Here is a 26,624-nt window from a genome sequence, read left to right as displayed (position 1 = left end):
TCATTAATGGTAGTCATGACTCCATTGCCAGCAACAGCCTATCCTTTGGACCGGTGACTCCTCTGTTGTCCTGAGAGGACTTGTGACTATTCTGTTCAATGATCAAGTGTCAAGTGCCCACTCTCCCTACCACTTGCACAACATGAAGGGCACCTCCTTACCAAATACCAAGGCCCCTTTGCTCTGCTGACCCTGTTATGTGGCTCGGGTGTTATCTCTGAGTAACCAAGGCAGGCTCATCACACTGTACCTTCTTCCTTTTTGGCAGTTCTGCAAGAGGAGAAAGTAAAGACTGCAGCAGATCAGAGTCGCAAGTGTGGTGCTGGAAAAGCATAGCAGGTCAGGCAGCATCCAAGGCACAGGAGAATCAACCATGTTTCGGGCATAAGCCCCATTCCTGATGAAGATTTATGCCCTGTGCCTTGGATGCTGCCTGACGTGCTGTGCTTTTCCAGTTCTGCAAAAGCAGACCCTGAAACCTGTCCAACCCCTTCAAGGTTCCATGCAAGAAGCTTTTCATATGTTCTTAAAATAATTTAATAGACCTTAATGGGAAGGTGAGCCCGATTGCTCTTGGGCCCTATACTCATCCCAGGGCTGGGAATGACATACTGCAATTGACATGCTGGCCAATGCTATGATATACTGGGTGCCCGTCCTCCACTCTGCTTTTGGGGATCCAAACGTTCTGACCCTGGTATTTCCTCATTAGAAGGGAAGGGAATCTAGAGGGAGAGTCATTTTAGATCTGCTCTCGAGCACAACTTAGTAGAATTTTTTTTTCTTTTCAGCTTTAAGTAATGCATTCTAAGGAGATCAAAGAAAGATAAAGAGAAGACTTTAACTTTAAAGTTATAACATGCATGTGAATTCCTAGGAAAAATAGTCACTTGTTTGTAATATCTTAATGATATATACAGTTGTTACTTATTGTCACTAGTTTTATATTTGTTTGATTTCCTTTTGACCAAACCGGCAGTATTTTTAATCAACAAATAAAACATTAATTTTCAACAGTGACCAACTGATTTATGGCAAATTGTTAAGTGCTGGGCCCCTGCAGGACTGATTATTGTTTTCCTACTGATTCTATTATGCAAGTCCCAGTGAGCAACTATTGCATGATGTATGTATTCAGATATTTGTAATGCAGTCTTTTTCCTTTACGTGTGACCATTAAATTTATCTGACAATCAATTTCGAGCAATTGTTTTAACACTGAAAAAAGCATTAGAATCATTGTGATTTCTGATCAGATGGAAAAATTGCATTTAACTTCTCCTTATTAAAAATATTTCATTAATAACAAAAATATTACTTTTCTAAATAAAAGCAAGTGAACTCATCTTTCCAATGGCTAGAATCATGTCTGGACAAAATAAAATTGTCTGTTTTTATCCATAGATACTTACTTATTTTAAGGATGTTGTTATTATTAATATTGATGTTTATTTTAAAGTTATATTGATCACATTTGTGCACATGATGTGGATTGTATGTTGCAGAATTGTTTTTGCTTTATGACTGAATACATCTGGAAATTAATATATCAATTGTTCTGACTGTCAAATCTGATCTATTAGATAGCCATCAATTTGTGCAATAATTAGCAAGTGAAATGTGCAAAATAGAATAACACAACTTATTTTACAGTAGGTATATTTATTAAACTTTAACTCAAACAATTTTATAGGTGAAATTATAAGGACAAAGCTCTTTTTAGGAAATTCAGTGCATTGTTCTGAGGAAAAAAAGCACTCTATAACCAGCCAAAATTTTAATACATACTAGAACTTTTGCTGAAAAAGTATGAATTTCAGATCTCAATAACTGTTTAAACTGAAATATTGTTTACTGCTTATTATAGTTCTGTATATATCTGAGATCTGCAATTCATCTGATGGCAATTACCACTGGGCACTTAAATCCAAACCCCACTTCATAGACAGGAAGGAGGGAACATGTCTTCAGTGTTGGTTGCCTGTCAGAATGTCCACTCGGAGTCTGTTTTAAATAAAGTGAAATCAAATAACTTGAAGGAATTTATATGATGTTTTCCATCTGCCCATTTGATGATTGTTCCCTACCTCTGATTCAAAAGGGAACTGCACCAGTTTTTAGCTAGGGCAAAGTTCACTTTGTATAAAAGCTAAGCATAGTCAATGTGATATTCTGAACTTGTTTTTAATCATATGAATTGGCTATAAAGAAATATTACAGACTATATTTACGGATGTATTCTGTTTCTTTTTGTTTGTTACAGGAACTTATATATAGCTGATGGGTGTAGGAAGGCTGTAGAAATAATGCTTCAGGCATCACTAGCATGGGGCAGAATCAGTGACATGACAGGTCTCTAATCTGTCTCTGATTTTGTGAGCTCATCTGATGCAGCACATTGTTTTCTAAGTATCTCCTTGGTGCCATGTTCTCCCCCTGTCAAAAGAATGTGGGTTCATGCCTCACAGTGGATGCAAGCCTGTAAAATGAAGGCTGATACTTGAAGTGTTGTGCTGAGGCAGTCAGTACTATATTGCAGGAGATGCTGCCTTATGGAAAATAATTGAAAATGAAATACTTCCTACCTACTCAGGTAGAAGTAAACATCCTGATTCTGATAGGACCAACATTTATCACCTTTCACCAGCAAAATAGATTCATTGTTCATTTACCACATTTTTTGTACAACAGTGACTACAATTCAGAAATAATTCACATGAAGCATTTTGAGACACACTGAGAATCTGAATTGTATTCTATAAATTCAAGTTCTTTCAATGCTTTATACCCAAAGCATTTAGTTTTGAATTTCCAATTGAAAATTAATGTTCAATTATATTGAACCACCCCAGAAGGAGAAATAGAAAATATTTGACTTTATTTATATTACTTAAAACCTTCAGAAGAACCATATTATTTTTTCTCCTGTCTCAGACATCTAGTTTACCATTAAATCACAAGCTTTCAGAGCATAGTCCCTTCGTCAGGTGAAGTGAGAGAAAAGCACACAGGCACAGAATTTATGTGCAAAGAGGTCAAGGGTAGAGAGATCAGAAGATTAGACAAATGGTGTGAGTAGAATGTCAAATAATAAGTATCTGCAGGTGAATAAAAGTGTCAACAGCTGAATAACAAGTGAAGGGATTAAAGGAGGCAGAGAGATAATTTTAAAAAAATTAAAAATAAGGTTATGCTGGAGACAAACCAAATGACTGGAATAACGTGATGCGTATAAGAGTCACATGCTGAGGTCTAACGAAAGTAATAAATAATCCAAAACTGTACAAACTAATTAAGGTAGAGCGATCATAACAAGTTATCAAGGTGATGGTGTCAAAATAGGACAGTGAGGAAGATTTTACAGATACAGAATAGTGTGGTGGGGTCACATGTAGAACAACATGACACCAAGATCACAGTTGAGGCCATCTTCATGGGCACGGAATATGGCTATCAGTTTCTGCTCGGCGATTTTGCATTGTTGTATCTCAAAGGCCGCCTTGGAGGACACTTATCCGAAGATCAGAGACTGATTGTCCTTGGCTGCTGAAGTGTTACCCAACTGGGAGGAAACATTCCTGTCTGGTGATTGTTGCCCAGTGTCCATTCGTCTGTTGTCATAATGTCTGCATGGTCTCACTATGCTTCAAAAGGAAGAATCTATCAATTTGCCATAAAAAAATATAAAATCACTTACCTCCACTACCTTCTGGGGCAGAGGGTTACAAAGTCACACAACCCTCAGAGGAAATAATTCCCTTTATTTCTATACTAGTCCAGAACCAGGGGTCATAGTCTAAGGATACAGGTAATTCATTTAAGACTGAGATGAGGAGAAATTTCTTCTACTAGAGAGTGGTGAGCCTATAGAATTCTGCTCCACAGAAAGTGGTTGAGGCTAAAACATTAAATGTTTTCAAAAAGTTAGTTTTGGATTTTAAAAGCTAAAATGATCACTGATCAGCCTGGATAAAGTTGAATGGTACATCAAGGGCTGGATGTTGTGCTCCTGCACCTATTTTCTATGTACCTACATAAATGGGTGACCTCTCATTTTAAAACAGAGTCACCTAGTTCTGAACTCACCCACAAGATTAAACATCCTTTCCAAGTTCACTCTGTCAAGGCACTTAGGATCTTATGAACTGCAATCAAATCACCATCTGTACTTCTAAACTCCAGTGAAAACAAATCCACTTTTTGCAATTTTTCCTCAATCCAGTAAACCTCCTATGAACAGCTTCCAACATTTTTATATAAGGAGACCAAAATTGCATGAATTCTGTTTATTGGAACATTTTCAACTCTCTTCAGACCCCTCGTGCTTTTGAATACCAAATCTCCACTTAATCTTATCTCCTCCAAGGAGAATAACCCCAGCTTCTTCAAACTAAACTATTGACGTCCCTCATCTCCAGAATCAATCTCTTTAATCATTTATGTATTTACAAATACATTAAGGACAAAAAGGTAACTAGGGAGAGAATAGGGCCTCTCAAAGATCAGCAAGGCGGCCTTTGTGTGGAACCGCAGAAAATGGAGGAGATACTAAATGAGTATTTTGCATCAGTATTTACTGTGGAAAAAGATATGGAAGGTATAGAATGTGGGGAATTGAATGGCGACATCTTGCCAAAATGTCCAGATTACAGAGGAGGAAGTGCTGGATGTCAAATGGGCCAGATGGGCTGAGAAGTAGCAGATGGAGTTTAATTCAGATAGAAACGAGGTGCTGCATTTTGGGAAAGCAAATCTTAGCAAGACTTATACACTTTTTGGTAAGGTCCTAGGAAGTGTTGCTGAACAAAGAGACTTTGGAGTGCAGGTTCATAGCTCCTTGAAAGTGGAATCACAGGTAGATAGGATAGTGAGGAAGGCATTTGGTATGCTTTCCTTTATTGGTCAGAGTATTGAGTACAGGTGTTGGGAGGTCATGTTGTGGCTGTACAGGACATTGGTTAGGCCACTGTTGGAATATTGCGTGCAATTCTGGTCTCCTTCCTATCGTAAAGATGTTGTGAAACTTGAAAGGATTCAGAAAAGATTTACAAGGATGTTGCCAGGGATTGAGGATTTGAGCTATAGGGAGATGCTGAACAGGCTGGGGCTGTTTTCCCTGGAGCGTCATAGGCTGAGGGGAGACCTTAGAGAGGTTTACAAAATTATGAGGGGCATGGATAGGGTAAATAGGCAAAGTTTTTTCCCTGGAGTCGGGGAGTCCAGCGCGAGAGGGCATAGGTTTAGGGTGAGAGGGGAAAGATATAAAAGAGTCCTAAGGGGCAACGTTTTCACACAGAGGGTGGCATGGGTATGGAATGAGCTGCCAGTGGATGTGGTGGAGGCTGGTACAATTGCAACATTTAAGAGGCATTTGGATGGATACATGAATAGGAAGGGTTTGGAGGGATATGGGCCGGGTGCTGGCAGGTGGGACTAGATTGGGTTGGGATATCTGGTGGGCATGGACGGGTTGGATCGAAGGGTCTGTTTCCATGCTGTACATCTCTATGACTCTATTTATGCTCCTTCTCTAAGGCCTTTATCTCCTGTCTGAACTGTGGTTATCAGAAATGGACACAGTTGAATTGAACTTAAGGAAGCCCCTATTTATAAATCCCAGGATCTTTTAAATTTTATTGTGCATTTTCTCAACATGCCATACCATATTAAGTAATTTGACAATAGACAATAGGTGCAGGAGTAGGCCATTCTGCCCTTCGAGCCTGCACCACCATTCAATATGATCATGGCTAATCATCCTTAATCAGTATCCTGTTCCTGCCTTATTTGTGCACATTTATGGGAATTCCCACTTCATCTGCACCTTCTTTAGAAATGTACCTCTCGTTTTCTATTTTCTCTCCCCATTCTTCCTGCCAAAACTAATTACTTCACACAAAGCTGCATTAAATTTGATGCTTTACCTGTCTGCCTCGTCCACTTGTCTATCTGTGTCCTCTTGAGGCTATAGTTATCTTCCTTACTATTCATGATACTTCCAAGCTTTGCATCATCTACAAATTTTGAATTTGTGCCCTGCTTAACCAAGTTTGGATCATTAACATATATGAAGAAAACCAGAGATTCTTAACACCAAACCCTCAGGAACACCACAACATATCTTCAGTACACAATCTCTGTTGTGTGATCACCGAGTGGAATAATGTCTATTTCATAAAACATTCTCTCCCTGACTGCTGTGCAGCATAACTGGTTGACTCTCGAATTGTGTGACTATCAACTCAGAATGTGATTTATACATATGAACTTACATTGCATTTACATTCCACGTTGTGCATACTGCAGATAATTGCTCCAGATTCTCACCCTTCAGCACCAATTTCAGTATTCCTCTGAACAATATTTTTACACTGTTGTTTGTTAAATTATTCCTATTTACTCACTCAGGTATATTATTTTTACTTAACATTTTATTAAAGCTTCTTTCATTAATTTATAGTTCTTACCTTTTAAGAGTTTAGTAGAGTTCAGAAGAAGAGGGTGACTCACCTGCTAGCATCCAAAAAATGGTAACTACATCTCATACCAATACGTACTCTATGATTCATCGCCTCTTCCTGTGTACACCTAGTCTGAAATTATTTGAAAAAGAAAACAGGTCACTCACCTATCAACTCTAAATGGTAGTGACACTGTATTTCAAACATCTGGTCAATGTTTTGCAAGTGTCACTGTATCCTCATCAGCAAAGTTATAATTTCTGTCCTAGCTAATATCCAATAAATCCCTGCCCTGACAGCATTACTTCCAAAATTCTTTGATGTTATTTTCAAATGCCCCAGTGAATACGTTGTTGCTGTAAGTTCCATGAATCAGAAAATCCAGCATTCACCCTCCATTCCTCTGGCTCTGATTTAACATGCATTCCCTCTCTTTTTGTGATACTAAAACGTCGGTTGATTGTTGGATTTCATTCCCGATCCTCTCTGAATTGATACACCTCTTTTCACCATGAAAACCTAAAATCTTCTATACTCTTTGCTTGTTTCTGAGTTCAAATTTTACTGTACTTCAACTGCATATCGATAGCTCACAAAATGTTGAAATATCTCATTTTTGTTATGCTAAGAAAAAACATTCAGCTAAGCATTGCAAATCCTTGTCAAGAACCCCATTCTTTTTCTGCTAAATTGAACAATTTTAAATACATCACAGAACAGCATTCAGTCACTCTCTTTTTTTCAGAAGAATCTAGTGCCACAAAGCTGCACAATGAACTGATTTACTGATTCGTCGCTGCATGTTCCTGCCAAACTTTTTAATGTCTGGCAACTTCATTCTTAGACTGATGCTGTGGCTGCCAGGAGTGATGTTATTATCCACAACTCAGAATTTTTATTAAGTTCATTATTGAGAAAATGCACTCACACTAAGACTCAGTGATACAGTTCGTTATAGGAATAAACCCCACAACCCAGGATCCAAACTTCTCTCATTAGGGTGATGGTACTAAAAAAAATGTTGAAATTCTCAGTACCAAGACCTATACATAATTAAACTGCGTACAGACTCATTAAAAACAAAATTCTGCAAGGTGACTGGTAAAGGTGAGGAACATCTAGAAACTTCAAGAAATTCAGCAATTTAAGTAGAATACTATGTCGTTTAGCATTTCATAACTTCCTGAAGACTGGAACATTACCTCAATATTCATAAAAAGTGAGAGAGATGAATCAGGAAATTATTATTGTTGCAGGGAATAAATCTCAAAACTCTATCTAGAACTTTATGCACATGAATGCAAAAGTGAAAAAAAATTAAAAGACAAAAATGGCTTGCATGGCTAAAAACTGCCTTGAGAATCTAAAGGATGATATGATAAATGAAAAGGTGCATCTGAAAAATAATAGTTATTTGGAGTTTTGAGAGAGGTTTATTTTGGATTTCTGGTATTCATTCAATTTAGGTACTTATTGTATTCTAACTCTAGCAAACGCACTGGATATCTTGAGAAACATCAAAAGCACACAGAGACCACGTCCAGGCAGCAGAAAGTGACCACTGCTTGCTCCTTCAAGCAATTCATTTATTTGACACTTCAAACACCACCTGCCCTATAATGCAGTAGTCTGCAGACTGCACATGAAAATGTTTGAGCATCATCAAAAAATGTGTTCAGTTGACTAAAGTATAGGAGACGGGTGACATTCAACAGAGTCTGGACAAATAAAGAAAAATACATTTTACGTTGATGTAAATTGGTACAAGAAGAATAAAAAATACATATGAAATGCAAAAATATTTTAGTTATTCTAATACATTGTGGAAAGGGCAATCACACTGGGACACATGTTCAAATAAATAATGAGCCAGGTTTTGCAGTGGAAGGAAGGATATGCATTGCTGACCCAAACGATTGCTGCCAAGAACAGTCCAGCAATTTGGCATGGACTTCTCTTTTCCTAATAAAGTTTAAATCTGGCACCAGGTCAACAGAATTTCAAGGCATTAGATGCAATTGAGTCAGCAAACAGTATAATCAGCTGATAACATAACAGTATTCTCAAAGACAACAAACAAAGAAGAAAAATCCCTCATTTTTCACTTAAAATTTCAGATAGTGAAATTAATGAGATTGGATTTAGATAGAAGCTAAAATATCAATACAACTAAATGTATTTCTATTAATGTAAATTACCCAATAATGGAGAAACCTAACACTTCATAAATATAAAATTAAATTTCCAGGAACAGTGAGGGTATTTAGGAGTAATTGTGAAATTACAGCACCATTAAAAATCTTGCTAAAGCTCAGTCAACAAGATGCAATGTCTCCAAAAGCTTTTACACTAAAATTAACAGCCCAAGAATGAAAGTTGTAACCATTTCATGGATTTTTTTTCCATTTTACTCAGTCTAAAGGTGAAGCAACAGTGCAACCTGTGAGAAATGTAGAATCCTGGCAATCAACTTTTGGACTGTAATATTCCTTGTTATTATGACCACAAAATCAAGGCAATTAATTTTTCAGAAAATTTGTAAATGTGAGGATATAAATATGTAACTAGTTGCTAGTGAGACTTGAGATTAATCACATTTATTTTTCCAATATAAAAGTGGAACTATTGGCAGATTCATTAATCTTATGTTGATTGTCATAAAAATGGATTATAGTCCTGAATTACAAATACATTGAGTACAAAACGTGTTTTTTAAATACATACACACCAAAGGATGGCTAAGAATGTAAATTCAGTAGCTGTCTAATATCCTTGTGCGGACTGTATTGAGTCCCAAGAGGATTCATTGAATGCTGCACCTGAAGAGTGCCAAAGAAAATTCAAACAGCAACATTTCAAAGGGAGAGATGCCATTAAAAAAAAACTGAAATGTAATCTCCTTTGTGTTGTGTCCCAGACTGCAGACATGATATGAATTAAAAGGAAGGTAAATGTGAGCATAGATAATGTAGTTCGTGGTTCAAGTTCCACAGTCCTAAAGTGTACTGTGAAAGGGTATAGCTTAAAAATTCCACCAGATGCCCCCACGTGTGCACAGTAAATGAAATAAGGTCTTATTGTTGAAGAGAAGTCAAGGCATCGATGCCACTGTTTAAGGGAATTGGACAAGCTCCTTTCAGCTAAGTGTAGAACGAAAAATCTTTAAAATATCATTCAATAGACATCAGTGTTATTGGAGTCATCTGCCTGCAACACTTCACAATGGACCCACCTCTCATCTCTAATCTGTGTGTTTTATTATTTCTTCTACCGTTTTAGCAGCTAATAAGTTCAAGAAATCCTGGCTAAATTGCTTCTTTTTAAAACACATATGCATATATTTGGTATGGAAAAAGTTGTCCACAAGGGAAAAGATCTTTTATAAAATTAAGTTTGTTGCAACTAACCAGAGGTGGTGTTGAGTAAGGAAGAGGAGTCAGGTCATCCCTCCTTAGTCAGGAGAATAATAATTTGGCGATATTCAATCTAGACTCATAACAAATTGGGGGCCTTCACCAGGGGATTGGTCACAACATGATAAGTCCTCTGAAAATAATGCTTGAATAACCTCCGTCCAGACATAAGTACGGGCATTGATGATTAAATATTCCAGGGCAAGAACATAATACGTCACTCCTGTACTGCTAGGACTATGAAATGTGTATAACTGGGCCATGGTTGGATAATGCAGGCTTCCACAATATACCAGTATCCTAATTTAATTAGATCACCATCAGGGTTTGGATGAGGTATCACAGTCTTCAATTTTCTAAGATGGAGAAAATGTCGATATAAGGCAATCCAGTCCATTTGTTTTACATCAATAATGGTTGTAATTTTGCTTACTGACAAGCAAGGGTTCATTGCAGGATGTGATTGCTGGTTACAGTCTCCCTTAAGTCATATTAATTCTGAATCATATTGTAATAAGTGGGTGTCTTTCAATGAGTAATTCAGAATATAACTCATTGTGCAAGTTATTCATGTCATGCAAAGTGAAGAAACGCATCTATGTACTGGTTTGGCAAGAGTCAGAGTTCAATAGTCAACAGGACTGCTTTGATAAAACATCAATATGCAAACAGCTTTGTGCTTATGCTGAGAGATATCTGTAGATTTTAATTTCCAGACATCAGTAGAGATTCCTGATGAAGGGCTTTTGCCCGAAACGTCGATTTTCCTGCTTCTTGGTTGCTCTCTGACCTGCTGTGCTTTTCCAGCACCACTCTAATCAAAACATATTACAGACAGGGGAGGGAAAGCCAATGGGAAGGTGGGGGGGGGGGGGAGAGAGAAGCGGTTAATGAAACTTAAAAATAAAAATCCAGATTTAAAAAGAGGCTACAATCAGTGACAAATATGTATGAGAGGTCGATATTGATGTTCTGTGCCCACATTCCTTTTTTACTTCATTAAGGCATTAACTCTTGAACAATTATTGTTTCATAGTTTCCAGGCGCTTCTTACTATTTCACCAAAAGTACTATACTTCATATTTCAGCCTTGAGCTTTGTATGTCATATTGTATGCACCTCAAAAATAATTTGTCATAGTCATAGTTATACAACATGGAAACAACTAGTTCATGCTAACCATGTCCCTAAACTAAACCAGTCTCACCTCCCTGTGTTTGGCCCATATTCCTCCAAACCTTTCCTATTCATATACTTATCCCAATGTCTTTTAAACATTGTAGCTGCATCTGCATCCACCACTTCCTCTGGCAGTTCATTCTACACACGAATAACTGTGCTTAAAATTTTTGCCCTTCATGTCCTTTTTAAATTTTTCTCCTCTTACCTTAAAGATTTGTCTCCTAGTTTTGAACTCACCCATCTTAGGGAAAAGAACTTTACTATTCACCTTATCTATGCTCTTTATGATTTTTTAAAACTCTATAAAGTCATCCTTCAACCTCCTACACTCCAGTGAAAAAGTCCCTGCCTATTTTTATAACTCAAACCTTACATTCCTCGCAACATCCTGGTAAATCCGTTCTGAGCCCTCTCCAGTTTAATAATATCCTTCCTATAACAGGGCGACCAGAACCGCACACAGTACTCCAGAACAAGTCTCACCAATATCCTGTACAACCTCAACATAAACATTCCAACTCCTATACGTTTGAGTAATGAAGGCAAGTGTACTAAATGACTTCTTAACCACCCTGTCCACCTTTGATGCAAATTTCAAAGAATTACAATCCTGAACCCTTAGATCCCTCTGTTCTATCGACTCTATGACTATCCAGGGCTGGAACATTAATAAGTCCTGCCTTTGTTTGTTTTACCAAAATGAAATACTTTGCATTTATCCAAATTAAACTCCATCTGCCACTCCTCAGCCGATTGACCCAATTGATCAAGATCTTTTTGTAATCTTAGAAAATCTTCTTCACTGTCCACTATACCACCAATTTTCATGTCATCCACAAACCTACAATACCTCCTATGTTCTCATCTAAATCATTTATGTAAATGACTGTGAAGTATTTTAAGAAATTTTGAAGACAAAATAAAATGTATTTGGAGTAAAGAAAGCAGTTAGAAAATTGAAGCAGACAAGATTATCAACAATGAAATTCAATCTTGCACTTACTTAATGTCTACATACTCAGGCGAGGACTTAATGGAATCTGCAAAGTGCAAAATATGCCATGAAGGGTGATTGAATTTAATAAGAGATGAAATTTTGTTTTCCTGCAGGGGAATTGAAATACAGGGATTAAATCAGCGGTGTGTGTGTTTTGGCATGTTTAATTTCATGTTGTCTTGTGGCGAATTCCCACTTCTAATACATTTATGTGCAATGAACACTCATTGGCTCTTTGATCAAGGTCCCATTGTGCTATGAGATAATCTTCTTCCCTACACCACTTATTTTGGTGTCATCTGTAAACTTACTAACCAGACCATATATATTCACATTCAAATTATTTCCATAAATGATGAAAAGCAGTGGACCCAGCACTGATCCTTGTGGCACACAGCTGATCGCAGGCCTCAGGTCGAAAAAGCAACCATCTACCACCAACCTCTGTCTCCCACCTTCAAGCCAATTTTGTATCCATTTGGCCAGCTCCCTCTGGATCCCATGTGATCTAACCTGACTAACCAGTCTACCCTGCAGAACCTTGTCAAATGCTCTGCTGAAGTCCACATAGACAATGTCTACCACTCTGCCTTCATCAATCTTCTTGGTCACCTCTTCAAAAAACTCAATCAATTTTCTATGATTTCCCATACACAAAGCCATGTTGACTATCCCAAATCAGTCCTTGCCTTCCAAATCCTGTCCCATAAAATCCCCTCCAACAACTTACCCACGACTGACATAAGGCTCACAGGTCGATAGTTCCCTGGCTTTTCCTTACAGCCTTTCTTAAGTAATAGCATCACATTAGTCAACATCCAGTCTTCTGGCACCTCACCCATGGCTGTTGTTGATGCAAATATCTGAGCAAGGAGCTCAGCAACTCTTTCCTAGCCTCCCACAAAGTTCTGATGCTTGTTCCTTTTTCACATAAATGCACAGGGGAAAAAGTTGCATATGCACCTAATTCCTCTTGTCTTTGTATAATATATAATAATTAGCATGTATTCTTCCACATCTTAGTAGGGGGCCTTACCGGAGTTGAAACAGAACTCGTACTCTACATTTTATCCTTTATCCCAAATTATTTCCGCGACCTCCCATTTTTCCATCTTTCAGTCTGACTCCAGTTTTATCTCTTAGTTAAACTGATTACCTACAAGCTCCCAAAAAATCAATCCACAACCTAATTGAGCACTGATCATTGTAGTGTTCAAATGATAGAGATTAAGGTAGCAATTTATAGAAATGATCTCAAAAATACTAAACCATCTTGCCTTGTCTCCAGCATAGGTTTAGACGTTTGAACCTAATTAACATTTTCCAGCCCTTCTGTCTTAAAAATATAGCCTTTTGAGCAGAGTTTATCTCAATAGTGCTATGTATAAAATCTTATTTTTAACATTTGTTACACCAATGATGCCCTGAACATTTAGTCAGAACTGCCAACCTCATAGCGTGGAATTAAACCAGTGACGTTCTAACTTGTATGACTCAGTTACATCCTGCTTCTACTACAGGATAAATTTATAAAGCTGAAATGCCTCATGAATTTGACGCTGATGGCACTAGTACTGTAATAAAATACTGCAGCAATGTTTTAATGATCTTTAACTGAACTGATAACCTGTACCATTGATTACAATAAATAGCATTAGACTTTCAATAAATCAAATACTAAATGGATAAATTGACTGAACCATCAGGGAGCATTTATCCAATTTTTATTTTTATCTTAAAAAATTTAAAGGATTCTGATTATGTGCAGAGGATAGTAATGTATAAGTATGTTAACAATGTTAATCACAATGTTCATTTCCAGCTTCAATTAATTTAATAAATCATTGCAGATCACAATTATTTTTGTATGATCAACTTTAGAATTCACAGGCACTGAAATTATCCCCAATACAAAACAGCTTTTTGACACTCATTCAACAGTTTATGCTTTATTTTCCAAACAAAAGATCAAATCTATGCTTACAAGTTCTTGTAAATTTTGTCTGACAACTTAACTTTGGTCCCAATGTTCACAGAATGATACAGCATGGAAGGTAGGCTCTTGGCCCATTAATCTGTTTTGGCACTGTGCTAGCCTGGATCAATTAATTCCATTCGCCTGTTCATTTCCCCATACAGCTGTATTTTTTTCTGCTGAAGTATTTATCAGGTGTCCTGTTGAATGTCCCTGTAAAATCTGTTCCCATCATCTTCTCTGGCAGTGCATTCCAGGTCATAACAATGCCAATAACATTAAATATATGTCACCTAGTTACTGAACCTTAAGAAACATAAAACTAGGGACATAAAAAGATGTATGACACATAGGGAGGCTATTCTGTGGTTGTTTATGTCAATTAAAAGAGCTATCCGGCCTGATCCTACCTTCTAGCAATTTAAATGATTTTTCCTTATTTAATGTTTCAAAACCATTAATGATTTTGAACAAATGCAATGTGCAGTACATTCCCTCTCATTAGCAGTGACAGGGGTAGACAGCTGTCAGAACTTATTTTCCCTACAATTAATTGCATTACCATACTTCAGATTTTAACAAGCATTTCCATGTACTTTGAATGAAAGTTCATTTCATTCTCTCTTTTTTCTCCTCCCCAATTTTCTGTCCTCTACACAGAACCATGCCCATATTACTCCTAAGCAACCATGATCTCTGCACTTCCCTTAACACGAGATGATGGTCTCATATTGATCCTGCTGCTATGCAGATGATAAAACATTGTGGACCATGAAAAGTTTTATTCCTAGCCTCCAGAGCTTGTTGGACAATTTAGGTTATTTACCAATGTCCCAAATTTCTCATTGCTCTTGCCACACTGTTGTATGCTTGTACTTCCAGCAAGTTGGAATGCCAGACAAGAATTTTGAGGAGCAAAGTGCAAGTAAAACAAGTTGATGGCTCCTACTCAAATATGAATCAGCTCATTTTCACACTCATTTGCAACACAGAAGCAATTCAATAGCAAGAATCTATTTTGTAAGACAATGGATTTCAATTGAGTTGAGCATCACCGGGCTTAGCTCAAAAGCCCACTTGATATTGCAGTGTCAGCTGCACATGCTTCATAGGAAGATAAAGAGGCTCAGAAAATGGCTGTTTCATTGGCCATTGTTTTCTCTGGACCCTCAAAACTGCTAGTTAAGCTTTCTGCTTCTGCTCAGCTCTTATGAGTACTTCCAGTGAGCTACCAGAGTTTACGGATATCAGTGACTGCGTCTGCCTTGTCAATGTCCACTATCTTCATTTCTTGTTTACAGGTGTCTTTGCAGTAGAGGTCACCAGGAGGTTGTGACAAATTCACCACAGAGAAGGCTTTTGGTTTTACAGCAATCATCCATCAAAAAAATGCTGAGCAATGAGTGTATGTTGGTGGATCCCTCACAGCGCAGGGATCCGGGTTCAATTCCAGCCTTGGGTAGCTGTCTGTGTGGAGTTTGGATATTCTCCCTGTGTCTGTATGGGTTTCTGCCAGGTGTTCTGTTTTCCTTCCACAGTCCAAAAAATGTGCAGGTTAAGTGGATTGGCCATAGTAAATGCGGGGTTACGAGGATAGGGTAGGGCAGTGGGCATGGGGTCTTTGGACAATTGGTGCAGACTTGATGGGCCCAATGGCCTCTATCTGCACTGTAAGGACTCTATGAACTGAACATAGAGCTCACCAATATTTCTGAATTAGTATCATCTGACAGGGCCAGTTCACCAAAGATGTATCTGAAACAGCGAAGATAAGAGCTGTTTATCTTTTTTTCTTCTGCCTAGCATATGTTGTCCAGCTCTAAACACTACGGAGGGGTACACTGAGATGCAGGCTGGGTAAACATGCATTTTGGTATTCATGGCCATGTTACTGTCGTTCCACACACTGTCACTCATCATAGCTAATATAGCCACAATTTTTGTAATGTGTGTGTTGATTTCAACAAAAACTGACAGATATATGAAGCTATTAACAACCTTCAGTGTCATGTCGTCAATGCTGACAGTAATATGGCAATAGTTTGGATCATGCTATTTTTCTTTCTGACGCCAAATGAAGCACTATACAGGTCTGACAAAGTCTGTCCATTTTCCATTGAAGGTGTTGCACTTGTGGAATGCCATTGTATCATTATCAGCATACAGCAACGCTTTTATAAGGCTTGGCACATCTTTTTCTAGAATCTCAAGAGAGTAAGTAAAGTTGAACAGGTTCTCATCAGTTCTGGTAGATAATCAGACATATGCTGTGCTTGACCTGAAGGCATACGATATCAGCAAAAAGATGTCTGTGCCGAAGAGAGTCAGTGCAAGAACATAACCTGTCTTGACCTCACTGTGGAACTCAAGGGTTTTGATATTGCTATTATACCTGATCTTGCCCATCATGTTGGTGTGTAAAGGAGAGACCTCACTTAGCCTTTAGCTAACAGACAATTTTCCTTTAATGTCTATATTATGACATTACTATTGATTCGCATTTCAATGCAAGTCTCTAACTTCACAAACATAGGGAGTCTGGATGTTACACAATGCTTCCAGAATACAATTCATCTGACTTGGAAGACTGGGAGGACTTTTGACTCAGAACGGTTGATTGTGACTTTGATGCTGATCTTGATTATTCTATGAACCATTTCTCTGCGGGAGAATCTTTAATTTTGGATGTCCTTTGAAGCGGATGGCATTCCTACTGAATCCAAATGTCAGGCCATTGCCTCATTTGAGTATCCTTGATTTCCCTAATTTCCTTTGCATGTGAACTCTTCCTTGCTAACTCACATAATTGTCCCATAACTTTTAATCTCGGGAATGTTCATCATGGAGTATAGCTGCTTTGTTGGTGCAATTTTTTTCCTTGCTCAGTCCTATATTTTTAGACAAACCATTTGCTTTGTGAATTCAGTGGGTACTCTTTTCTTTTATAATTTCTTGAACTTTCAGACCATACCATTTCTTCTTTTGAACCATATTGTCAATGTGTGGACATTGCTCTGGCTTCCATACTATAGCATGCAGTTGGTATTCATTCTGGTCAAGCAAACCTTTCCCCTCTATCTACCGATATGTCTGAGCTGGAGCATACAAGCTCTCTACTTCAACTTCTCAATTTGTATGGATGGCTTCATTTGCCCTCTGTGGTTGTCCTGCTGATAAACTAGCTGCTTTCCCATCCTTAGTCATGATGCTGGAGGATTGTTGCTCTCTCAACATTTTATTTGTCACTGGCATTGACACTTGCCCCGTCTTAACGTGTTCAGCAGACTGCTCTGTCATCTCAACAACTTCAGTCAAAGATTCATTAGTTAGCTCAAGTGAGGTGCACTGCTCATTCTTGTTCTCACTGTTTGTTTCTTTTGGATTTTCTTTTCAGACTGTCTTCAGTGACAAAAGGGGTGTTTCTCAGGCCTGACAACACTGTGCAATTGTTGGTTTCACAATGAGTTATAAGATGTTCATTGTCTTTTCAGACCTCTGGCTGACACAACGCTGACTGAGCATTGGTACACTTGGCAATATCTATTGTTTCCAGTGTATTTTTTTCCCTGATGTATCTCCCCAAGGAGAGGCTGGATCTAGCTTTCTGTTGTATACGAGTAAGTCAGCTTTGGTTTCAAAATTCTGTCTTTCCTTAAGGTTGGACCTTTTGTCCTGGTCATCCTTCAATACAATACACTTCAGACTGTCCATTCCTATAAAGTGAATGCTGGTTTATTGAGATAAGATTCGCCTTCTCACATGATCTGTACGTATTTGTGGTCTCTCCTTCCATTACAATTAGAATAGCTTTTCCACAAAGTTAAATCTGACAAATAGAATTAAGGAAAATCCAAAGGGTTTTTACAAATACATTAAGGACAAAAGGGTAACAAGGGAGAGAATAGGGCCCCAAAAAATATGTATGGTGGCCTTTGTATAGAGCCGCAGAAAATGGGGGAGTTACTAAAGGAGTACTTTGCATCAGTATATACTGTGGAAAAGGATATGGAAGATATAGAAAATAGCAAAATAGTTGGTGACACCTTGCAAAATGTCCATATTACAGAGGAGAAAGTGCTGGATGTCTTGAAACGCAGAAAGGTGGATAAATCCCCAGGACCTGATCAGGTATACCCTAGAACTCTGTGGGAAACTAGAGAAGTGATTGCTGGGCCTCTTGCTGAGATATTTGTATCATCATTAGTCACAGGTTAGGTGCCAGAAGACTGGAGGTTGGCTAACATGGTGCCACTGTTTAAGAAGGGTGGTAAGGACAAGCCAGGGAACTACAGACCAGTGAGCCTGACCTCGGTGGTCGGCAAGTTGTTGGAGGGAATCCTGAGGGACAGGATGTACATGAATTGGAAAGGCAAGGATTGATTAGGGATAGTCAACATGGCTTTGTGCGTGGGAAATCTTGTCTCACAAACTCGACTGAGTTTTTTGAAGAAGTAACGAAGTGGATTGATGAGGGCAGAGCGGTAAATGTGATCTATATGGACTTCAGTAAGGCGTTCGACAAGGTTCCTCATGGCAGACTAGTTATAGTAAGGTTAGATCTCACGAAATAAAGGGAGAACTAGCCATTTGGATACAGAATTGGCTCAACGGTAGAAGACAGAGGGTGGTGGTGGAGGGTTGTTTTTCAGACTGGAGGCCTGTGACCAGTGGAATGCCATAGGATCGGTGCTGGGTCCTCTACTTTTTGTCATTAACATAAATGATTTGGATGCGAGCATAAGATGTACAGTTAGTAAGTTTGCAGATGACACCAAAATTGGAGGTGTAGTGGACAGCGAAGAGGGTTATCTCCGATTACAAAGGATCTTGACCAGATGGGCCAATAGGCTGAGATGTGGCAGATGGAGTTGAATTCAGATAAATGTGAGGTGCTGCATTTTGGGAAAGCAAATCTTAGCAGGACTTATACACTTAATGGTAAGGTTCTAGGGAGTGTTACTGAACAGAGAGAACTTGGAGTGCAGGTTCGAGCTCCTTGACAGTGGAGTCGCAGGTAGATAGGATAGTGAGGAAAGCGTTTGGTATGCTTTCTTTTATTGGTCAGAGTATTGAGTACAGGAGTTGGGAGGTCATGTTGTGGCTGTACAGGACATTGGTTAGGCCACTGTTGGAATATTGCGTGCATTTCTGGTCTCCTTCCTATCGGAAAGATGTTGTGAAACTTGAAAGGGTTCAGAAAAGATTTACAAGGATGTTGCCAGGGATTGAGGATTTGAGCAATAGGGAGAGGCTGAACAGGCTGGGGCTGTTTTCCCTGGAGCGTCGGAGGCTGAGGGGTGACCTTATAGACGTTTACAAAATATGAGGAGCATGGATAGGATAAGTAGGCAAAGTCTTTTCCCTGGGGTGGGGGAGACCAGAACTAGAGGGCACAAGTTTAGGGTGAGAGGGGAAAGATATAAAAGGGACCTAAGGGGCAACTTTTTCACACAGAGGGTTGTACGGGTATGGAATGAGCTGCCAGAGGATGTAGTGGAAGCTGGTACAACTGCAACATTTAAGAGGCATTTAGATGGTTATATAAGTAGGAATGGAGGGATATGGGCCGGGTGCTGGCAGGTGCGACTAGATTGGGTTGGGATATCTGGTTGGCATGGACGGGTTGGACCGAAGGGTCTGTTTCCATGCTGTATATCTCTATGACTCTATGACAAAGGCTCTTTAAAAACTCCAATATAATGTTGCCCCTTTTGTATTCGGAGTTGAAAAGTTCATGGGTAGATATAGCTTTTGTAGTGTTCGTTGATTAAGTTTATTGAAATCTGAATTCTTCTATTAAATCTTGCTGGTTCAAGAATTATATTCATTCTGAGATTAAAATAGCCATCAAGGCCTTCAAAACATCAACTAAAGTTGAGGATTTCCTTTCATATTTGGCCTTTTACAATATCATCCTCTATAAGACCCACTGAATACAATAATTTATTACCTTGTTCAGCCTCAGGTTTGATACTTAATTTTTGAGCAATTTGGTATCATAGAAATGTTTTCTCCAAGGGGCTGAATTTTCCTAGGATTACCTCTCTGTTTTTTCATTTTTACATAAGAGATCCACATGTCCAATAGGAGATTCCAATCTGGCTTCTTTCATAAAGGCAGAACAATATTTTTGTTTTAACACGTCTTTCATGATGAGAACTGGTGTGGGAAGTCCAAATACCTTCTTTTTCACAGTAGCCAGCTGCCATATTCCAAAATCTAAAGGTTCAGAAACTCCCTCTGACAGCAGCTATACATAAGATGTGAGTTTGGGGTGCCATAAAGGTGGGATGCCAAGTGGGAGATTGGGAGAGTAGGAGAGATTGGGTAGAGAGTGAAGTTGGATACAGTGGCAGGTGGATAGGGGGCCAGTCCCATTTGCCAGCACTTGGCCCATATCCCTCTAAACATTTCCTATTCATATAGCCATCCAGAAGCCTTTTAGAGGCTGTAATTGTACCAGCCTCCACCACTTCCTCTGGTAGCTCATTCCATATACGCACCATCCTCTGCATGAAAAAGTTGCCCCTTCAGTCCCTTTTAAATCTTTCCTCTCTCACCCTAAACCTATGCCCTCTAATTCTGGGTTGCCCCACCCCAGGGAAAAGGCTTTGTCTATATACCCTATCCATGCCCTTCATGATTTTATAAACCTCTATGAGGACACCCCTTGGCCTCCAAAACTCCAGGGAAAACAGCCCCAGCTATTAAATCTCTCCCTAATAACTCAAACTCTCCAACCCTGGCAACATCCTTGTAAATCTTTTCTGAACCCTTTCAAGTTTCACAACATCCTTCCAATAGGAAGGTGACCAGAATTGCATGCAATATTCCAAAAGTGACCTAACTAGTATCCTGTACAGCCGCAGCATGACCTCCCAAATCCTATACTCAATGCTCTGACCAATAAAAGTATACCAAATGTTTCTTCACTATCCTATCTACCTATGACTCCACTTTCAAGGATCCATAACCTGCACTCCAAGATCTCTTTGTTCAGCAACACTCCCTAGGACCTTACCATTAATTGTAGAAGTCCTGCTAAGATTTGCTTTCCCGAAATGCAGAACCTCACATTTATTTAAATTAAACTCCATCTGCCACTCTTCAGCCCATTGGCCCATCGGATTTAGATCCCGTTGTGCTCTGAGGTAACTTTCTTCACTGTCCACTACACCTCCAATTTTGGTGTCATCTGCAAACTTACTAACTATACCACCTATGTTCACATCCAAATCATTTATATAAATGACGAAAAGTAATGGACCCAACACTGATCCTTGTGGCACACCACTGGTCATAGGCCCCCAGTCTGAAAAGCAACCCACCACCCTCTGTCTTCTACCATCGAGCCAGTTCTATATCCAAATGGCTAGTTCTCCCTGTATTCCCTGAGATCTAACCTTGCTAACCAGTCTCCCATGAGGAACCTAATTTCAAAGTATATTCTGCTTGGTCCATATTTGATTTTAAATCTATTTGAATGCTTTAGTTCTCATTCTTCTCAACACTGTTATTTATGCCTTTATTCTAAAGTTAGTTTAAACTTATTGCATCTCAATGCTGTTGCGATCTGCCTTCAAGCTTGTATTTTGCATTAAATAAAAGTTCTTTTTAAAAAAAAATCATTGCCCTAAAATGTCTTCAGACTTTTAAACTTATTATAGTATATATTGATACATATGTATTCTAGCATGTATGTATTACTGTATAGTATTCTTCCAATAAAATTTAAGTTCAATTGACTAGCTATATTGTATTGGCTATTTCTCAAAAATTCAAATTCCACTAAATAACAATATTGTACCCTTGTTGCTTCTGTGGGATTTCTGATTTTTTACAAAATTAATTGTTGATTTTCTGGTATATTGCAGCCAAATAGTTTCTGCTTCCCGCAAGTAAAATGGATCTTTCTCTGCATTTCAATGTCCAACACACAAAATAAATGCACTTGCACAATTTTTAAAAAAATTCTTTGCTTGCAACTTTAATAAGCTGTTTCACTGAAATCAGTTTAACTGTGCCAATCTTCGAATAGTCTTAAAATTGTTCAAACGTTCTTCCACTGCTAAATTTTTCCATGAATTCTTCTAAAATGTTTCCTGCTATGGCTTTAGTTATAGTTTGCAGTCATTTGCTACTATGTACATGGCATAAATTATTTTCTGATCCTTACTTAGTTCTGATTTGTGATGGCAACAATGCTAGTTTTGACATGTGCAAACTTTCTTTTCATGCCATTTCCTTCCATGCTTGGTTTTTGCAGCAGATTGGAAACTTTTTTTCCCATATTCTTTCATAGATCTCTTTTTTTACTTCTTGAACCTTTAATCGTTTCCTACACAGCCTCCTCCTCTAAGATCTTTGCCTCTTCCCTGTCGCCAGCTTTGACTCTTTTCCTATGCCAGAAGATTTTCCCTGGACCTCTAACCACTTTGAAGTGAAGGAGATGAAGGTCTTCTTTCAGACTGTTTTCACCATACACTCCAGCTCCCACTTTTGCTGATTGTTATCAGTTGTCACATTAAAAGCAGTAATGTTCCGAAAGTGGCAAACTCACTAGTCTCAATAATATTTGTTTTCTTTTGGGGTCAAATGGAATTTGAGTCCGCATGATCTCACCATGTCCTAACTCTTGATTTTAAACTATTGGTAGCTTTCAGTTGAGCTAGTCCATTGCCATTAATTGTCATTTTTTATGCTGAATCCAAAGCCTGTCTAAGTATCAATGGTAGAATATGCTACTAAAGTCTTAACAGGAGGCACTTGTAATACCTAATAATGCAGTTATTTGTTTCAATTGATACAAGTTTATTGCTTTTCCAAATGTTTTGACAAATGGTTTCAAGCAGTATATATTAAATACTGACTAAGACTCATTTGTCTATCACTATGGTGTAACACTTACTTGAGAAAAATAGCTGAGTTTGTTCTTCTTTAAAGCAGAGAAAGTAAGGAAATCATATCAGATGTGTGCACAATTTAGCAGAATTCAAAGTAAATAAGGAGTTGTTGTTTCTGGTGGCATGAAGGAACGTTGACCAGAGGACAAACATTTAAAGTAACTGACAAAAGAACCGGGAGGCAAAATGAGGAGGAAAAGTGAGTTATGATAGGATGTAAAGTGTTTCCTGAAACATTAGTAGATACAACCTCACAGTGCCAGGGGCCCGGGTTCAATTCCCGCCTCGGGCAACTGCATGTGTAGAGTTTGCATGTTCTCCCCATGACTGTGTGGGTTTCCTCCGGTGCTCCTGGCCATACTAAATTGTCCATAGTATTAGGTGAATTAGTCAGGGATAAATGTAGGAGAATGGGTCTGGATGGATTGCTCTTCAAAGGATTGGTGTGGACTTGTTGGGCGGAAGGGCCAGTTTCCACATTGCAGGGAATCTAATCTAATCTCGAAAAAACAGCTTTCAAAGGGGAATAAGACAAGACTCAGAAAGAGGAGTGGGACCAATTGGCACAGTAATATTCCTTTGACAATTCAAAGAGGTAACACCGAATTAACCGACAATCACTACACTTAGAGTCATAGAGATGTACAGCATGTAAGCAGACCCTTGCCCAACTCGTCCATGCATACGAGATATCCCAACCTAATCTAGTCCCACTTGCCAGCACCCAGGCCATATTCCTCCAAACCCTTTCTATTCACATACCCATCCAGATGCTTTTAAATGTTGCAATTGTACTAGCCTCCACCACTTCCTCTGGCAGCCCATTCCATCCACATACCATCCTCAGCATAAAAAGATGACCCTTGGGCCACTTTTATATCTTTCCCCTCTCACCCTAAACCTATACCCTCCAGTTCTGGACTCCCCCACACCAGGGAAAAGACTTTGTCTATTTACCCTATCCATGCCCCTCATGATTTTATAAACCTCTATAAGGTCACCCCTCAGCCTCCGATGCTTCAGGAAACACAGCCCCAGCCTATTCAATCTCTCCCTATAGGTCAAATCCTCCAATCCTGGCAACATCCTTGTAAATCTTTTCTGAACCCTTTCAGGTTTTAGAACATCCTCCCGATAGAAAGGAGACCAGAATTGCATGCAATATTCCAAACGATGTCCTGTACAGCTGCAACATGACCTCCTAGCTCTTGTACTCAATACTCTGACCAATAAAGGAAAGCATACCAAACACCTTCTTCATTATCCTATTTACATGTGACTCTACTTTCAAGGAGCTATGAACCTATACTCCAAGGTTTCTTTGTTCAGCAACACTCCCTAGAACCTTACCATTAAGTGTGTAAGTCCTGCTAAGATTTGCTTTCCCAAAGTGCAGCACCTTGCACTTATCTAAAATTACACTCCATCTGCCACTCTTCAGCCCATTGGCCCATCGGAACAAGATCCCATTGTAATCTGAGGTAACCTTCTTCACTGTCCACTTCACCTCCAATTTTTGTGTCATCTGCAAACTTACTATCTCTTATGCTCACATCCAAATCATTTATATAAATGAAGAAAAGTGTTGGACCCAGCACCTTGTTCCAGGTATTTCATACTCCACCTACCCTCTAGTCACTGGATTTGCAATGGTGAGCCAGTACCACTGGAAGTTGTGATCCAGTGTCCTGGTGCACATGATTCCTTCTTTATGCTCAGGATCTCCTTTGCAATTTATGGCTCACTGCATTGCTGGCCCTGGATCAGCAACCCGCTTCTCATTTTCCACAGAGGAGTATAGGTAGCTTAATATTGCCTCTCTATAATTACCCTCATCAGCAACCATTGCTTCTTGCTTCCTAGCAAAGGTAAAATTAACATAAACTGGTTAGGCATAATTACAACTACAATATTAGGAATCAGGTCTATCTCGATTTGGACTTCACGTAAGACTATTTTGCTACCCGAAAGCTGTAATATCGTCAGGTTGGGCGGTGTAAATGCAACTTCGACTTTAACTCTTTCAGAACCATTCTTTCATAAACATTCTATCTCCTCAAAGTCTGGCTTGCTCACCTTCAGATCTGCTTTTGTCACCCATCTCCTTCAAAAACTTATGATCTCTCTTGTCCATGTACCACTGTCTCAATGCTGTTCGATTCCACCCCAGGACAGTTGCACATTCTCACCGTGTCTGCGTGAGCTTCTTCTGATGTTCCAGTTTCCTCCCACAGTCCAAACATGCACAGATTTGGTGGTCTGGCCATGCTAAATTGCCCATTGTGTCCAGGGACACGCAGGGTAGGTGAGTTAGCCATGGGAACTGCAGGATGACAGGGATGGTGTCTACGTCTCTTTGGAAGCTCGGTGTAGATTCGATGGACTGAATAGCCTGCTTCAACACTGTAGGGATTCTATGCAAACTATCACAACATCTTCCACCTCTCACTTTTCTCTGAGCCTGCTGTCAGTGCTAATTGTTTTGGTTGGCTGTCCCAATACTTCATTATGTGGTTCCATATTAAGTTTTGTTTGAACAATTGTTTTGAAGCTTCTTGATGCATTTCACTACATTGAAGTCATTAATCAAATGCAAATTGTTTATAATTATAAGCAAGATTTTCAAAACTTTTCAGCAAGAATGAACTCCCTAACTTCCTTTCAAGTAGCCAAGCACTTGAAAGTTATCCAATTAGTCCCGTCCTCCTATATTTTTCCCGAAACTAATAACTATTTTTAAAAGTCATTGTTGATACGCTTCTATTATCCTTTTCAGGGTTTTTAAAGCGTTGATTTTTAAAACTGTATCCTCATTTCCCCCTTTGCTTTTCTTTACCCTCATTCTTTGTTTTATGATTAAAGAAACGGGTTCTCCTTCAAAATTTACTTGAATTACTCGATAGTCCAGCATCTCGGTTTAACACCTCATGAGAAGGATGATACCTCTCACAAGGCAATAATTCTTCAGCATTCCAATGTCAATGCGCGGACACCAATAAACCGCACAGCTCGTATGTTGGAATCACTTCTCACAAACGTTCATACCACACACAATTATCGAGTGCTCCAGGCCAGGTGATTAAGGTATTCAGTGGCACATTGCAACATATCCTTATAAGTACTTGACATATCAAAAATGCACCAATCAGGTGTTGCAATTTCCTATTATTTTGAAGTGTGTCTAACATTACCAACGATGCGTAGTGAGGGCGTCAGCAGTTCTGAGATCCAGCATCGAATAATTCACCTATAAGGTCACCCATGACGAAGTGACTTAGGTGTGTGGGAAAAAAAAATCTGAACCGACGAGAATATCTCCCAAATTCTGGCACCTAAAAGAATCCAATATTGCGGCAAAATTAAAACAACAAAAGCTGAACGCTCTGATCATTTTGCCTTACAATGATTATTAACAATAGTTGGTCTTCCACTGGAAGTGATAGACTGCAAACTAATCCCATTCCACAGTAAGTAATTTTAAAAATATAACATTTTCTCATAACAACCCTAATCCTCCCCAAACCTGATACAATTCCACGTGCCGGAAAGACCCGCTTCCTGGCTCATTGTTCACACGCTCCGCCCCATCCACCGAAGGGAGACGGTATGCGCATGCGCTTGAACGCACCTCGTCCCGAGAGATGTGTGAGAGCGCGAGTGAAGGAAAGCCTGCAATCCATTCTCGCGCGTGCG

General features: G+C 39.0%; 1 long non-coding RNA gene across 3 annotated transcripts; it reads right to left on the bottom strand.

Moving 5' to 3' along the window:
• Positions 1–1,648: 1,648 nt before the first annotated feature.
• On the bottom strand, positions 1,649–26,532 carry LOC122541442 (uncharacterized). Of its 3 annotated transcripts, none has more exons than XR_015752493.1 (3): positions 26,455–26,532; positions 6,468–6,593; positions 1,649–3,644 (listed from the first exon to the last, which is right to left on the bottom strand). It is a non-coding gene; the product is annotated as an uncharacterized LOC122541442 (long non-coding RNA). The 3 variants fall into 3 exon arrangements; XR_015752492.1 differs by lacking the exon at positions 26,455–26,532 and adding an exon at positions 25,008–25,590; XR_006309605.2 differs by lacking the exon at positions 26,455–26,532 and adding an exon at positions 25,008–25,590 and having other exon boundaries at positions 6,511–6,593.
• Positions 26,533–26,624: the final 92 nt, after the last annotated feature.

This window comes from Chiloscyllium plagiosum, unplaced genomic scaffold (assembly GCF_037043375.1).
Source record: "Chiloscyllium plagiosum isolate Xiang-an unplaced genomic scaffold, Cpla_swu_hap1 HiC_scaffold_3, whole genome shotgun sequence".
Classification (NCBI taxonomy): Eukaryota; Metazoa; Chordata; class Chondrichthyes; order Orectolobiformes; family Hemiscylliidae; genus Chiloscyllium; species Chiloscyllium plagiosum.
This window is presented reverse-complemented; position numbering and strand designations above follow the sequence as displayed.